This window comes from Zootoca vivipara, chromosome 11 (assembly GCF_965207765.1).
Source record: "Zootoca vivipara chromosome 11, rZooViv2.hap1.1, whole genome shotgun sequence".
In the NCBI taxonomy this organism is placed as follows: Eukaryota; Metazoa; Chordata; class Lepidosauria; order Squamata; family Lacertidae; genus Zootoca; species Zootoca vivipara.
The window spans coordinates 26187249-26201265 of record NC_142594.1 but is presented as its reverse complement, the minus strand read 5'-3'; the positions used below and the strand labels follow the sequence as shown (position 1 = coordinate 26201265).

The window sequence follows — 14017 nt, the reverse complement described above, 5'->3', positions numbered from 1 at the left end:
CAGAGGAGGCAAGGAGCCAGCACAGGGGATTCAGGGTGGGCAGCTGAGTATATAATAAGGCCAGTTGCTTCTTTCCCTATCCTTCTGGGAAGGGAGCTGCTGTACCTCCTCAGGTCATCCACAAGCGGTGGCACTGCAGTGTGGCAGAGATTTTCTTGGTTTTCTGTTCCTACAAGCTGTTTGATATATGCTGCTCACTTAAATAGCAGAAGATACCAACCCCTTTAAGGTTTTGACTTTGTCAAGCATACAGCTAGATCCTATGCATGCTTATGCAATGGAGCTTATTTTCAAGTAATAGTGTGAACTGGATTGCTGCCACAGACTATGTCAGGCATCCCCAAACTTTGGCCCTCCAGATGTTTTGGACTGCAATTCCCATCTTCCCCAACCACTGGTCCTGTTAGCTAGGGATCATGGGAGTTGTAGGCCAAAACATCTGGAGGGCCACAGTTTGGGGGTGCCTGGACTATGTTATTGAATACAGTGCAGCTATCTGAATTCAGTGCATGTTATATGTGTACCGGTAAATAACTTTCTCTATCTCTCAGTTTACAGGTTAACAGGAGTTTTTCTTGGCTGATCAATTTTTCACCATTAAAAATTAATGGCGCAAAGAGAACTTTGGAGGAGCAGCAGAAGCTTTGAAAGCAATTGTACAAACTGAAAGAATGGCAGTGGTGTACTCTTTACAAAAGCCTGAAATACTGATGCAGCCCTTTAATTATCATTTGATTTCGCTGTCATTGGTGCTGAGCACCTCATACAACCCTGGCCACATATTTTGCAAAGCTACAGATATGCCGAGTCTTTTGTGGTGTGATGAGTAACCTGATTTTCCAGTGTCTTTGTGCGAAAACAGAGCTATATACTTATATCGAGAGAACATATGCATGCTGTATTTTGCTGCCAGTTTTTTTTTGTAAAACAGGAAATAATAAAAAAAAACTGTGAGGTTGTCACTACAAAACAAAAATGACAGTTCCTTTCTTTGCTCATATTCAGTTCAATTTCCCCAATGAAAGTTTATTTAGGGGGAAATAGGTAAATGTTACTAGTCTTGCTTAAAATCAGTAAATTAGCTTGCTATGCATCCATCCTCCTCCCCCAAGGGTGGCCATTTATCTTATCCAACCGCAGGGGCAGATTTTGGTAATATGGCACTCTGAGCAAGGACAAAATTTGGTGCCCCTCTTTCCCACTCTTGCCTTCCGTTCTGCACATGCTCTCAAGTGCACCACATCATAGTTGCGGCAACTCTGACCAGAGGCCTAACTTTGAGTAGGTAGGCATATAAATATAGGTATCATCATTATTTTATATTATTATTATTATTATTATTATTATTATTATTATTATTATTATTATTATTATTATTTTGCGTTCCTCTCAGCCTGATGCCTGAGGGTGGGGGCGGGGAATGGCCCGCACCACCTAAAATTTGGTGCTGCCCACAGTACTGCCAAGAGGACAAATCCTCTTTTTGAAGATCTTCTGTAATTGGAGGGCTGGCTAGTCCAAGCCTGATTTAACAATAAGGAACCATCAAAAGGGAGAGCAGGGGCCTCAAAATTGACTGAGCAGGCACAAAAATCAGCTGATGTCATCTCACTGTGGTGAGATGTATTGCATTTCTACTTCAATTACCATAAGAAAAAGGTAAAGGGACTCCTGACCATTAGGTCCAGTCGTGACCGACTCTGGGGTTGCGGCGCTCATCTCCCGTTATTGGCCAAGGAAGCCGGCATACAGCTTCCGGGTCATGTGGCCAGCATGACAAAGCCACTACTGGCGAACCAGAGAAGCACACGGAAACGCCATTTAGCTTCCCACTGTAGCGATACCTATTTATCTACTTGCACTTTGACGTGCTTTTGAACTGCTAGGTGGGCAGGAGCTGGGACCGAGCAACGGGAGCTCACCCTGTCGCAGGGATTCGAACCACCGACCTTCTGATCAGCAAGCCCTAGGCTCTGTGGTTTAACCCACAGCGCCACCTGCGTCCCACAATTACAGTAGTTATTTCTAAATGTACACCTGTGCACAAAAATTATCATTTGTAAATTTTATGCAAATTGAAATTCTCTTTTGTCCTTTTTTCTTCGTGCAACTTCTCTTTTTTGGCAATGCCTGCTCCATCTCTTCATTCTCCATCCAGGAAAGCAAGGGGCATTATTATAGTTTAATAATAATATATTCCAGGGAGGCAGACACTTGAGGAAGGCACAGAGCCAGACTGGTGAGCCAGGTTGGGAAAGAGCTGGATATTGGGAGTAAATTTTATTCTTACATCTGAGAAAGCAAACATGGGCTTACATGGTCAGCTGCTACACAGCTCTCCAGTCTCACTAGATTCAATGGGTTTTACCCCTAAGCATGCACAGGATTACACCTTACTGTCCATTGCTATTCATATATATTTTGAGACATGTGTCCAATGGGACTTTCTCCCTAGTGTGTTTTGAAATGCAACCTTAAACACAAACCTTGATGCTGATAAAGAAACAGGATATGTTAATATCTTACTCGTTTGTTTGTTTTTAAATGTTTCAAAAGTGACAGGAAGAAAAATAAATGATTGTATTTTGTTGTTTCATGATTTCCAGTAGGACTACTCCAGTCCAGGTCAGAAAAAAACTTTGAAGTCTTCAGAGGTCAAGTTCAACCGACATGTCACATTCACGCTGCTTAACCTTTTACAAAGCTTTCCTATTTCAGTGTGTCCTTCATAAAAGGTCACAGTAGCTAATTGTTTACAATCTTTTCTCCTCGCTGTAATATTTATATTTCCATAATGAAATGCCACTGTTGTTGATGCCTTTCAGAAGGATTATTTCTGCCAGAGACTAATGTTAGTTTATAAAACAAAACAATATTTATTCCATCATTTGCACCAAAAGCAGGAATTGGTGTTCTAAAATGAGTTGGGGTTGCATTCAAACACCACCACCTTGTCTTGGCTCGCTGCTCCTGTTACGTCAGGTAGAGCACATGCATTGCATTCAGATGACCTCAAGTTCACTCCTCAGCATCTCCAATTAATAGACAAGTAGCAGATGATCTGCTGGAGGTTCAGAGAGCTGTTGCTATTCAGGATAGATGGATCAATAGTCTGGTTCAGTAAAAGGCAACTTCCTATCTCACAGATACATAGGATGCTGCCTTATACGGAATCACACCACTGGTCCATCTAGCAGATAGACAGGGTATTAATACCAACAACTAGTTTTGTCTACATTGACTTGCAGCAGCTCTCCGGGGATTCAGTTGAGACTTTCCCAGAACTGCCTTTAGATCATGGGTAGGCAAACTAAGGCCCAGGGGCCAGATCCGGCTCAATCGTCTTCTAAATCTGGTCCTTGGACAGTCCAGGAATCAGTGGTGTGTGTTTTTTTTCATGAGTAGAATGTGTCCTTTTATTTAAAATGCATCTCTGGGTTATTTGTGGGGCATAGGAACTTGTTTATTTCTTCTTCAAAATCTAGTCTTGCACAAGGTCTGAGGGACAGTGGACCGGCCCCCTTCTGAAAGTTTGCTTTAGATCTAGGTGAATTAACCTTTGACCATCTACATGCAAAGAAGATACTCTACCATGGAGCTGCAACCCTAGGAATGTATGGACGTAATCCACATCTGCCCATGCAATGTCACCTGCCTATAATTAATTTTACAGATGCTGGCGCAAGATCAGATTTGGGTGCATTGGACCAAAGTTCCTGAAAAGGGCCACAGAAGTGAAAACAAGACATTAAGGTCTTGGACGTTAAGGTCAGCTATCGGGAAATGTCTAACACACGCATCCCTAGGCTATGAGTAAAATCCACCAGTTGGAATGGTATGGGTAAACTGCTGCAGGATTGGCTGTGGAGGATCCTGCCTGCTTCAACCAGAGCCCTTCCAGCTCTGCCCCTTTATAATTTGAAGAAATTCTCCACTTTCTAAACCCACACCTATATTTTAGCAGGACTTATTTATATAGATAAGAACGGTCCTTATGAAGAACTTGCTGCTCAGCAAAGCAAAGCGGGGAAAAACCTAACAGCCTGCCTGTGTTCTGTAGTCTGTGTCTTGAAAGCAACTGTGCTTTGTCAAATAAAGGTATTTAAATGTCATCTTTCGTTCAAATTTCTGAAGACAGTATTTTCATACCATCATTTTTTTTCTTGGAGAAATTAAAGCATAAAACCAACTGTTTTCTAGGTTGAGAACGCCCAGAAAAGAATTCTCTGGGCAACCCAAGAACAAAGAAATGTGATTGCTCTGAAAGAGCTTTAGAGAGAGATGGAGTGGACTATTGTCTGCTTGAAGATATTTAATATTCTACTTCTGGCTGAAATGATGGCATATAAGAAAAGAATACATCAAAGTAATATAAAGCAAAAATGCATGTTGATCCTGTGGATGTTTAAGTAGAAGTAAATTCCACAGAGCCCAGTAGGCCTTACTCTTCAGTAGCGTATGTAGGATTTGCAGCTTTAGTTGAAGAGTAAAGTGAAGATCACACACTTAAAGCTGATGTTTCAAATTTTCTGGCATGTAAGAGGAAAGAAACAGTGGGAGCTAGTACCGAGGGTGTAACTTAGTTATGTATTTTGCTACAGACTTGAAGTTTTTCATTGTTGTAACATTGTCATGCAAGCAAGGGGAGTTTTATTTTAGTGTGATACTCTACTGCAGCGTTTCTCAACCGCTGTTCCGCTGGCTGGTGTGCCGCTGGCTGGTGTGAGACGCTGGCTGGTGTGCCGCGACGTGCGGCGACGAGAAGGGCGATTTGCATTGTCACGTGCCTGGCGGCCGCCAATAAACAACGCTGACCCGCCGGAAAGCAATATTTCTCCTCCTCTTTCCCAAAGCTCAGTGCAAACGAGCCTGGCGGCCGCCAATACACAACGCTGACCCACCGGAAAGCAATATTTGGCAAGTGTTTCTTACAGTCATAATTATAATATAGGGCAGCACAGAGTTAAATTTTTTAAATTTTTTAATGGTGGTGTGCCTCGTGATTTTTTTCACGGAACAAGTGTGCCGTGGCCCAAAAAAGGTTGAGAAACACTGCTCTACTGTTCATAAGTGCATTTCAGAGGATGGAATACAGTATTGCAGTGAATGAATATATTGATGAAGCAGTCCTGCTGCCAAGTTAAAGATGTCAGAGAGAAAGAAAAGACAGAAATGTGTTGTGAATGGGTGTGGGGGAAGGTTAGCCATTTGAGGGCAGATGGATAGCTGGCCAACCATTCAGTCAGGGCAGTAGAATCTGCTCCATGCACAGGTCCTACAGCAAATATGTATAAAAAAAGTATGGGAAGATGTGATGCCTTGATGCCATGCCTGGGCACACAAGGGGAATTCTTCACTTGTCATACATTTGAATGGATTAACATATGCAAATGAGTTATGGACTCTTCAAAAATGCCTCCTGCTGGTACAGGTGGTAATCCAGAATGAACATTTTGGAAGCAAGCTACATTATCTCTAGTTTTATAGCATACATATGCAAACTAACAAATTAACCACAATACGGATGTTTAACAGACTTTAGGCTGCAATTTTGTACTCACTTACGTAGATACACATAGGATTTTGCTATCTAATCACTGTAAAATTGGTGGAAATGGGGAGTCAACTTTCTCCAATTCTCAGTCACCTCCTTCCTTCTATTGGTGGGATTGTCCCAACAATTGAACTTGACTCATGGAATGCTCCAACCAGCTGCAGTCACTAAAAAGTGGTAACAACATTTTCTTGCCTTCTCTTTCAATACATGCTTTCTGAAAGTAAAGCAGAAATTCAAGTTTATGTGATTAATTGTGAATTTTCTGGTTATTCCTGGTTATTTGTATTATTATGTACAGTAATATTTTATACCTTTCAATACTTCAAACTCATTAAAATATATATCTATGAAAATATACCCATGTGGTGCAAAAAGTCTCAATTAAAATAAAATCAAAGCAAAATATATTAAAGAAACAGAACAACAGAATAGCTCATCTGACAAGGTTATAAAGACAGTAAGTCATTTTCAGTAGACAATTTAATTAAACACTGAATATGAAGGCTGTGATCTACTGTATAACTTCTGGAGTGTAAGCACCAAAGAACCTTCCAGCACCTTAACGGCTGGCATCCGTCTGCTCTGGAGACAATGGAAGAGTGCGCTTTTGGGGGTGAAGTCAAACCACTGGAGAGTTACAGTGCCTGCTGTGGCTGTAGAGACTGATATGGGAGAGATATGTTTTGTTGCAGCTGGGGCAAATGAAGGCATCTAGTGTACCATGCAGGTGGTACAGGTGTACCATTATGTCTCTTTATTTCTGCACTCCTCCCAGCGGTCATTCCTCCTCTGGTCACTGCTGTTAGACATCAGATGCATGAAGTGAGACCCTGAATTGCAGGTGGATGGGGTTTTTATATGTACCTGCATCTCAGGTTCACTCTCCCTGTGTCTGATGAAGTAGACTGTTAGCAAAGCTTATGTCATAATAAGATGCAATAAACTTTAAGGTGCCACAAAACTATTTGCTCTTTTTGATGCAATTTCCTTCTGGAAATTCATGAATGTGGCTATACTACAAATATACCTTGATTCTACACTAGTTAAGCTGATATGGGCCCCATCAGGGTTATTTAATATAAGTCACTTTGAGTTGCCTTTATAAGAAAAGGAACTAACATATATAATCATTCATTTATATAAATATGCACTATACACTTAAAGCAGTATCATGCCACTTTAAACAGTCGTGGCTTCCCCCAAAGAATCCTGGGAACTGTAGTCTGTTAATGATGCTGAGAGGGGCTGGGAGACCCCTATTTCCCTTGCACAGCTATAACCTGCGGAGGGGTTTAACATCCTGTCCCAGTTCCCAGGATATTCAGAGAACTGTAGCTTTGTGAAGGGAATTACTCCGTGGCTGGCAACCTTAACAAACTAAATTTCCCAGGATTCTTTGGGGGACCCACAACTGTTGTGGTATGAGACTTTTAAATGTATAGTGTGGGTGAGACTCCAATTTCCTCAAAACTCAAGGGGTTGCAGTATGGTGATAGTGTTGAGGGCCAAACCAGTCAGATTCGATGGGACCATTGTTCAAGTGTCCTCCCTGTTCACGTTCTAAAACAGATGTGCATGCATCATGAAACTGTAACAAACAGTGGAAGTTTGAAAAGAGGTGCCAAAGCATCTCCCCAGCCTGTGCCTTATTCGTTTTATTGATATCCCACCTTTCCTCCAACGAGGAACTCAGAAATGGACCCATTTCTCTCCCCCAACCTCATCCTCAAAATAAATCATCCAAAGCACATTTTCTTGGGAACTGTAGTTTACCCCGCACAGAGCTACAATTCTGGGAGCAAACAAGAGTCAAAATGTGCTTCAAATGAGCAGAGATTCGAAAGCGAGTCTTCCTCTTTACAGGAGAGGTATCTAACTCCTTTTTGGATCCACAAAAAGATACCCCCCCCCAAAAAAATGTCAGTGATAGCAATTGTTAATAGGCTTGTTATTTTTTATTTATTTTAAGTAGACAGTGCAGTGCTATATAGCGAGAGGGTGAAATCAGCCCTCCCTGCGCCTTGCCAGGGATGCCAATCTGCCCAGAGGCCGCTGAGTGAGGAGGGGGCTCGGCGATGTTCTCTGCAGGTGCAGTTGTCCTGTGCGCGTGAATGGAACACACACACACACTCCGGTCCCGCCTCATGGTTGAAAGCGGCCCTCAGCTCCCCCCCCCCAAAAAAACCCTGTCAGCCCCACTCCTGCTTTGGGGCTTTAACTTTGTACTGTGGCACGAAACAAACCGGAGCCTGGCGAAACGGCTTCGTGCCCAGGCGGTTCCGAAACGCAGCCCCGCTCGACAACACACAACACACGGCAGCCAGGTCTCCCAAGGGAGGGAGAGGCCGCAGCGCCTGAAGGGAAAGACCTCTTTGGGGCGAACAAGCACCCTCTCCCACTCGAGCGCCCAAAGTTACCTCCAGGCGGCTTCAAAAGGCGCTTCACCCCCCACCCCACCCCACCTCCAATTGCCCTGTTTCTATATCTGAAGGAATGAGCTCGCCCTCTCCCTGACAAGAGGCCGCTTCGACGGCCTCCCTTCCCGCTGCCCCACTTCGCCCCCTTGCGCGGCTTCCTCCCCAGGCCGTCGCCAACCCTCCTCTCTCTGGGCGTGTTGGCTGAGGCGGCCTCTCCGCTTCCCGCGCCCGCCCGGTTCCTCTCTCCCCCCCCCCCCCGCCTCGCCCGCCCCTTATCGACTGCTATTTTTAGTAAATCCTCCTCGAGCCACCACCGCCACCGGCGGCGGCGGCGGCGGGCTGCGGGAGCGGCGCTCAGTCCTTCGCTGCTGCTGCTGCTGCTTCCCTCCCTATCTCCGCCTCCTTTCCTCCTCTTCCTCTCTCGGTGAGAGGCTTGCTCCGCCGCCTGCCGGGGCCAGGCTCACATGAAGCCCCCTTGCTCGCAGCAGCAGCAGCAGCACTAGCAGCGGCGGCAGGTAACTTTCTTTTGCCTCCCCCCCTTCATTGCCCCCCGCCCCATAGTTCCTTCCAGCAGAAGATGGCAGTGGGGGGCACGCCTGCCAGTCGCAGCCCGGCCGGAGCAAAGAGATAAAGAGGAGGAGGAAAGGGAGCAGCTGCGGAACAGCAGCATCTTGCACACAGGTGAGTGGGGCGACACATGCCACATCCCTCCCATGCAACTGAATGGGCTCCTTTGGAGGAGCAGTGAGTGTGTGTGTGTGGACCAGAAGTTCAGTCTTGGGTCTTTCTCCAGATGCCTTGGGAATGTTTTTTTTTAACCCCCCCCCCCTCCAGGGATTTCGTTGGGATGGAAGCTGCAGCTCTGCTACTTTGCCTTTGCCTCTTTTTTTTGATGCTGGCACTTAGGGTTGGAAGGGGAATCCTACACACATACACGCATCGAACTCTCTTTCTGTGTCTGTGTGTATATCACCTACTTTTGGGTTCATCTCATCCAGCCATGATTTTGAACGAGGCGACTGGGTTTATTCTTGGGAAGCTAGCAAAAAGAGAGAGGGAGGGGGAACCGCTGGTAGAGAGCCGCTCCGTGGGAGACACTTGTTAGGGTGAACCAGGTAAGGAGAAAGCTTTAACGAGGTGAGCGCTAGGGAATGTTTCCTGGGTATCAAACAGGTGGGATGGACTCCCATCTTCGAGTGAAGCCATCGGGAGGGTTGCATTCGGTGCCTCTTGGTAAGGACTGGGATCGAGATTGGTGTAAATGCTAGAAATCCGTTCGTTGCAGCCGATGGGTTTGTTTGATTCCCCCCCCCCCCTGAAAAAAGGAAGGCTGCCATCCTGTGCACGTTTTCTTGCACCCTTCCTTAGAGGCAAGTCCCATTGAACAGCGTGGGTTTTACTTCCAAGTTAGAGCGCATGGGATTGGTCTGCTGTGCTGTGTGCTTGTGAGGCATATCCGGATTTTAGAGCTGGGGGAGTAAGTATTGTTGCAACTGATTCATGTGTTTGGGCTCTTTCAGGACATAGTTGTAGAAAGATGGGGCTGTTCTGGGTTTTTGTGCCTAACAGACATGTATTTCCACAAAGCAAACTTCCACAATGAATAACCCTGGATCCTGTAACTATGGAAATAGCTGCTGTGGGTTTTGTTTTTTGTTTTGAAAGGGGGGGGGGAGTCTGTACAATGGTTAGAAATGACTCTTTTTTGGGGGGGGGAAACCCCAGCTATTTTAATATTCAAATTATTTTATAAAATACTTAAAATCCATATGTATATATGATTTTAGAAATGAATAAAGTAACATGATGTGTGTTTGTTGCAACAAGCAACTATGCTATATTTTTACTGGAGGAAAATATATCTGCCTCTAAAATGCTGAAATGTATTCTGGTGGAGTGGAGTGCATATGTCTACTCAGAATAATTGAGTTGAATGGGATTAACTCTCCGGCAAGCCTTAAAAATGTGATCACCAGAATTTTAAAGTTGTGTTAAAATGTACAAGTCATGGAGAAAATAGGGAAAATAAAATAAAATGATATTTATAAAAAAATTTATGTGTATAGATCTAAAATGAAGGGATAACTAAGGAGGTACATAATAGCTACCTTTTGAAAAGCTCTATGCCATTGTCAAGGACATCATAATAATAAATTACATATTTTATATTTTATATTGATTTTAGGTGTGTGGAACTCATTTTTTTCCAAAATGATTGGGAGGAATTCCTACTGCAATATGGCATTGCTACAATTGTTTATTATGTTTACACTTGTAATAGCATTAAATTCCCAGAATATCATTTTGATGTGACATCTACCCTAGCAATCCTCTCCTATGTTTTATTGGAAGTAATTTCTAGTGTGTTCAGTGCGGCTTGCATTAAGGTTGCATTCTTGACAGTGCAAACGTATCATTTACTTAGGGCAGAACTGGCTCCAACTTTGAGGGTGGCCTGGGCAAAGGGCCATAAGCCAGTGTTAGAGCATTTGCTTTGCACGCACAAGTTCCTAGGTTTAATTTTTGGCAACTCCCAGTAGGGCTGGGGATGTCCCCTGCCTGAAATCCTGGGATGCCAGTCAGTGTTAGTCATAGTGCTGAGCTATGTGGACCAATGGTCTGACTCCTTTGTTCCTAAGTGCTCTTTGGTGGGCTGCCTTCTCTCTTGGCAGGCTTAAAAAGGTAAAGGGACCCCTGACCATTAGGTCCAGTCATGACCGACTCTGGGGTTGCGCGCTCATCTCACATTATTGGCCGAGGGAGCCGGCGTATAGCTTCCAGGTCATGTGGCCAGCATGACAAAGCCGCTTCTGGAAAACCAGAGCAGCACATGGAAACACCGTTTACCTTCCCGCTATAACGGTTCCTATTTATCTACTTGCATTTTGATGTGCTTTCGAACTGCTAGGTTGGCAGAAGCTGGGACCAAGCAACGGGACTCACCCCGTCACAGGGATTCAAACCTTCTGATCAGCAAGCCCTACGCTCAGTGGTTTAGCCCACAGCGCCACCTGGGTCCCTTCGCTTGGCAGGCTTACCAGGAGGCAAAAAAGGCAACAGTGCTTCATGCATTGGTGGGTCATACCTACAGTTTTAATTTCTCACATTACTCCCTGTTTTGGGGCATTGTGGAGAATCAAAATAGCAACTGGACCCAATTACCCAGAGGTGCTTAGAGTACCAGGCCCCGGGGGGGGGGGAATCTTGCACATGCCCTGGTTAATTCCTGGGGCCCATGCAACTGCCCCAAGGATGCTCTGACTCTGAAGCCCCACTCCGCTCAGTGAGGCTAACTCCTTAGTAAGTATGTTCAGAATAGCACATTAATCCTGGAATTTTGTGTGTGTGTGTGTGTGTGTGTGTGTGTGTGTGTGTGTGTGTGAGAGAGAGAGAGAGAGAGAGAGAGAGAGAGAGAGAGAGAGAGAGGTCCCTAGTGTGGGACAGTGTGCAGAAATTTATTTATTTTAATTACCTTTTAATCCCACCCTTCTCTTCCAAAGAGTTTATTTTCACAACTATGAGGTAGGTTAGATTGAGAGAGAACAGTTGGTTCAGGAGAGCTTTGTGGCTCACTGGGGAATTATTTATTTATTTATACATACATATATACATGCAAGCATTTATTTCATACATGGTGGTGTATAGCAATATATACAGTACAATGAAACTATAAATATATACAATAAAACTATAAATATATACTATAAAATACAAAACACCAAAAAAGGGCAAAATGACCATTTTAATGAAACACCCCCCCCCAAAAAAACCCAAACAAAGTTGTATTAGCTTGTTTGGTCTTTAAGAGACCAAAATCGGATGGGAGGGTGCCTGCTGAATTTTTGTTCCATAGTATGGGACTGGTGACCCTATATGCCCAACTCCACCATCATTGACTAACACTTCCACTACATCACATTGGATCATGGACATCTGGTGTCTATGTCTGTCCTCTGTCATGGTATCATGGTCAAGTATGTCAGTCTTAGTTTCACTTCTTTAAAAAGCTAAAAAAACAAACAAAAACATCCTGACCTCAGATGTAAGTATCTTGAAATCAGATACAATGAACAGTGAACCACAATCACTTTCTTCACCCAACTGTCCTAAGGGTAAATGCAATAAGGGTAATTCTTGTAATGCTAAACTATAGCAAATAGAATGTTGTTTCGAGTACACTTGTATGCATATTGATGTGCCTTTTAAAAACGATATTTCATAGATTCAAGTAATGGTTTATATGCATATGCTTTTCTGTTGTCTGTTTTATACTTTTCCACAAATAGGTTTCTGGTTTTAATAAACATGTGATGAATGTTGAGTAATTCCTGGAATTAGTATTTAGGACTTTTCAGTACTTTTATTAGTTTTTAGGACTTTCCACCAATTTCCTGGCCTTTTTCTTTTCATATGGGTAACTTTATATAAGTTAGCTTGACTTCTGAAATCTTGTGTAGTTTTATTTTAGAAATGTTGAATACAAGCATCCCTCACTGGTTATGAACAAACAGATGTGTTAAGTTTCCTAAGGTACATAATTTGTGAAATATGTGCAACGTTAGAAAGAAACAATAATACCGTAATTTTTATCGTAAAGCATTGTTAAGAAGTAGCTAAACCATGTTGTGTTGGACATAACAATAGTTTCCATTGCTTTCAGTAGGCTGATATATTTATTTTTTAATTTTGGAAAAATGCTAACATCACTGTTAGATTTCTACATAAATAATACGATGATGGATTATGGCTGGAGAAATTTTGATGATTGATGGCACAATCCTATACCTGTCTACTCAGAAGCAAGTCCAGTTAAGTCCAACGATCCTAACCATGTCTATTCCAAAGTTAAGTCCCATTGAATTCAGTGGGGTTTATTGAGGTTTGGTGGTGTCTGTATGGCTGGAGAAATTTTGATGATTGATGGCACAATCCTATACCTGTCTACTCAGAAGCAAGTCCAGTTAAGTCCAATAGGTCTTATTCGCAGCCAAGGCGACAATCCTAACCATGTCTATTCCAAAGTTAAGTCCCATTGAATTCAGTGGGGTTTACTCCCCCACATTGGGGGTTAAGATTACAGCTACATGGGAAGGATGCCACCTTAAATGCCTTAGACAGGCCATATTGCTAATTTGCTGCAGTCCCTGGTCAGTCTGTATTACTAAAATGATTGTATGAAAATAATTGCAGGCAATTTGCTATAGATCAGCAACAGAACTACAGTACTGTATAGTGTTTAAATTCTGTAGGCAGTTGCTTCCTTAAAATATTCCTACATCAGTCTTTAAAATCTTTGTAGCGTCTATGACAGAATAAAATCTGTCATAGAATAAAATCTATGACACAATAAAATCTTTGTAGCGTCTATGACAGATACCTTTGCAGGGATTTATTCATTTTACTGATTTGTCAGTGATGATTCAGGAAGCCAAACCACAATGAGATCACACCCCCTCATCGGAATTAAAACTGGCTAATTTCCCCCAACTGTTTTAACATTGTGGAAAGAACCTAGGACTGTGATCATAAGTATTCTTATTGCAAGTGAATTATACTAAAATCTTTGGAACTTCCTTTTGAGTAAGCACAGGCTGTAAGTTTGCAAGAGAAACATTTCATCTGAAAGGTCCAATAAATATTTATGAAGATGTTTCTATTTCGGTATGAGTTTTTAAAACGAAATTAAAATACAATCCATATATTTTAACATTAAAGGTTTATAGCCAATTAGGAAATACATTAACTACTGTACATGTAAAATAGGAAATAATGGTTTTGTTTTGTGTTTGGCTTAAACACATTATGCATATTTTCTTGGTGATGTTTTAGTGTAGATGGATTGAGAGTGATTAGCATATACTTTAATAATAGGTTACCCACACTGTAAATCTTCTTACATAGTTCTTATGCAAAACAGAAGTCATTAGGGTCTTGAAATGAATATAGCTTCTTCTCCTTAGCAGAACTGAAATCATATCAGAAGAAAGAAAACAAGATTTTAATACATTCATGTAGAATTCTTGCTCAAAACTCATTTTCAGTT

The 14017-nt window shown here is 42.7% G+C and overlaps 1 protein-coding gene and 1 long non-coding RNA gene across 2 annotated transcripts in view; both read left to right on the top strand.

Moving 5' to 3' along the window:
• The window catches only part of LOC118092001 (uncharacterized), a 43418-nt gene extending 42442 nt beyond the window's left edge, over positions 1 to 976 (top strand). Inside the window, exon 4 of the long non-coding RNA XR_015946366.1 lies at positions 552 to 976. This is a non-coding gene — a long non-coding RNA (uncharacterized LOC118092001). The remainder of the gene's footprint in view (positions 1 to 551) is intronic.
• A 7291-nt stretch (positions 977 to 8267) lies between these two features.
• HDAC9 (histone deacetylase 9) overlaps positions 8268 to 14017 on the top strand; it is a 450375-nt gene continuing 444625 nt past the window's right edge. The window contains exon 1 of the mRNA XM_088653965.1: positions 8268 to 8655. The gene's annotated coding sequence lies outside the window, so the exon portion shown is untranslated. The remainder of the gene's footprint in view (positions 8656 to 14017) is intronic.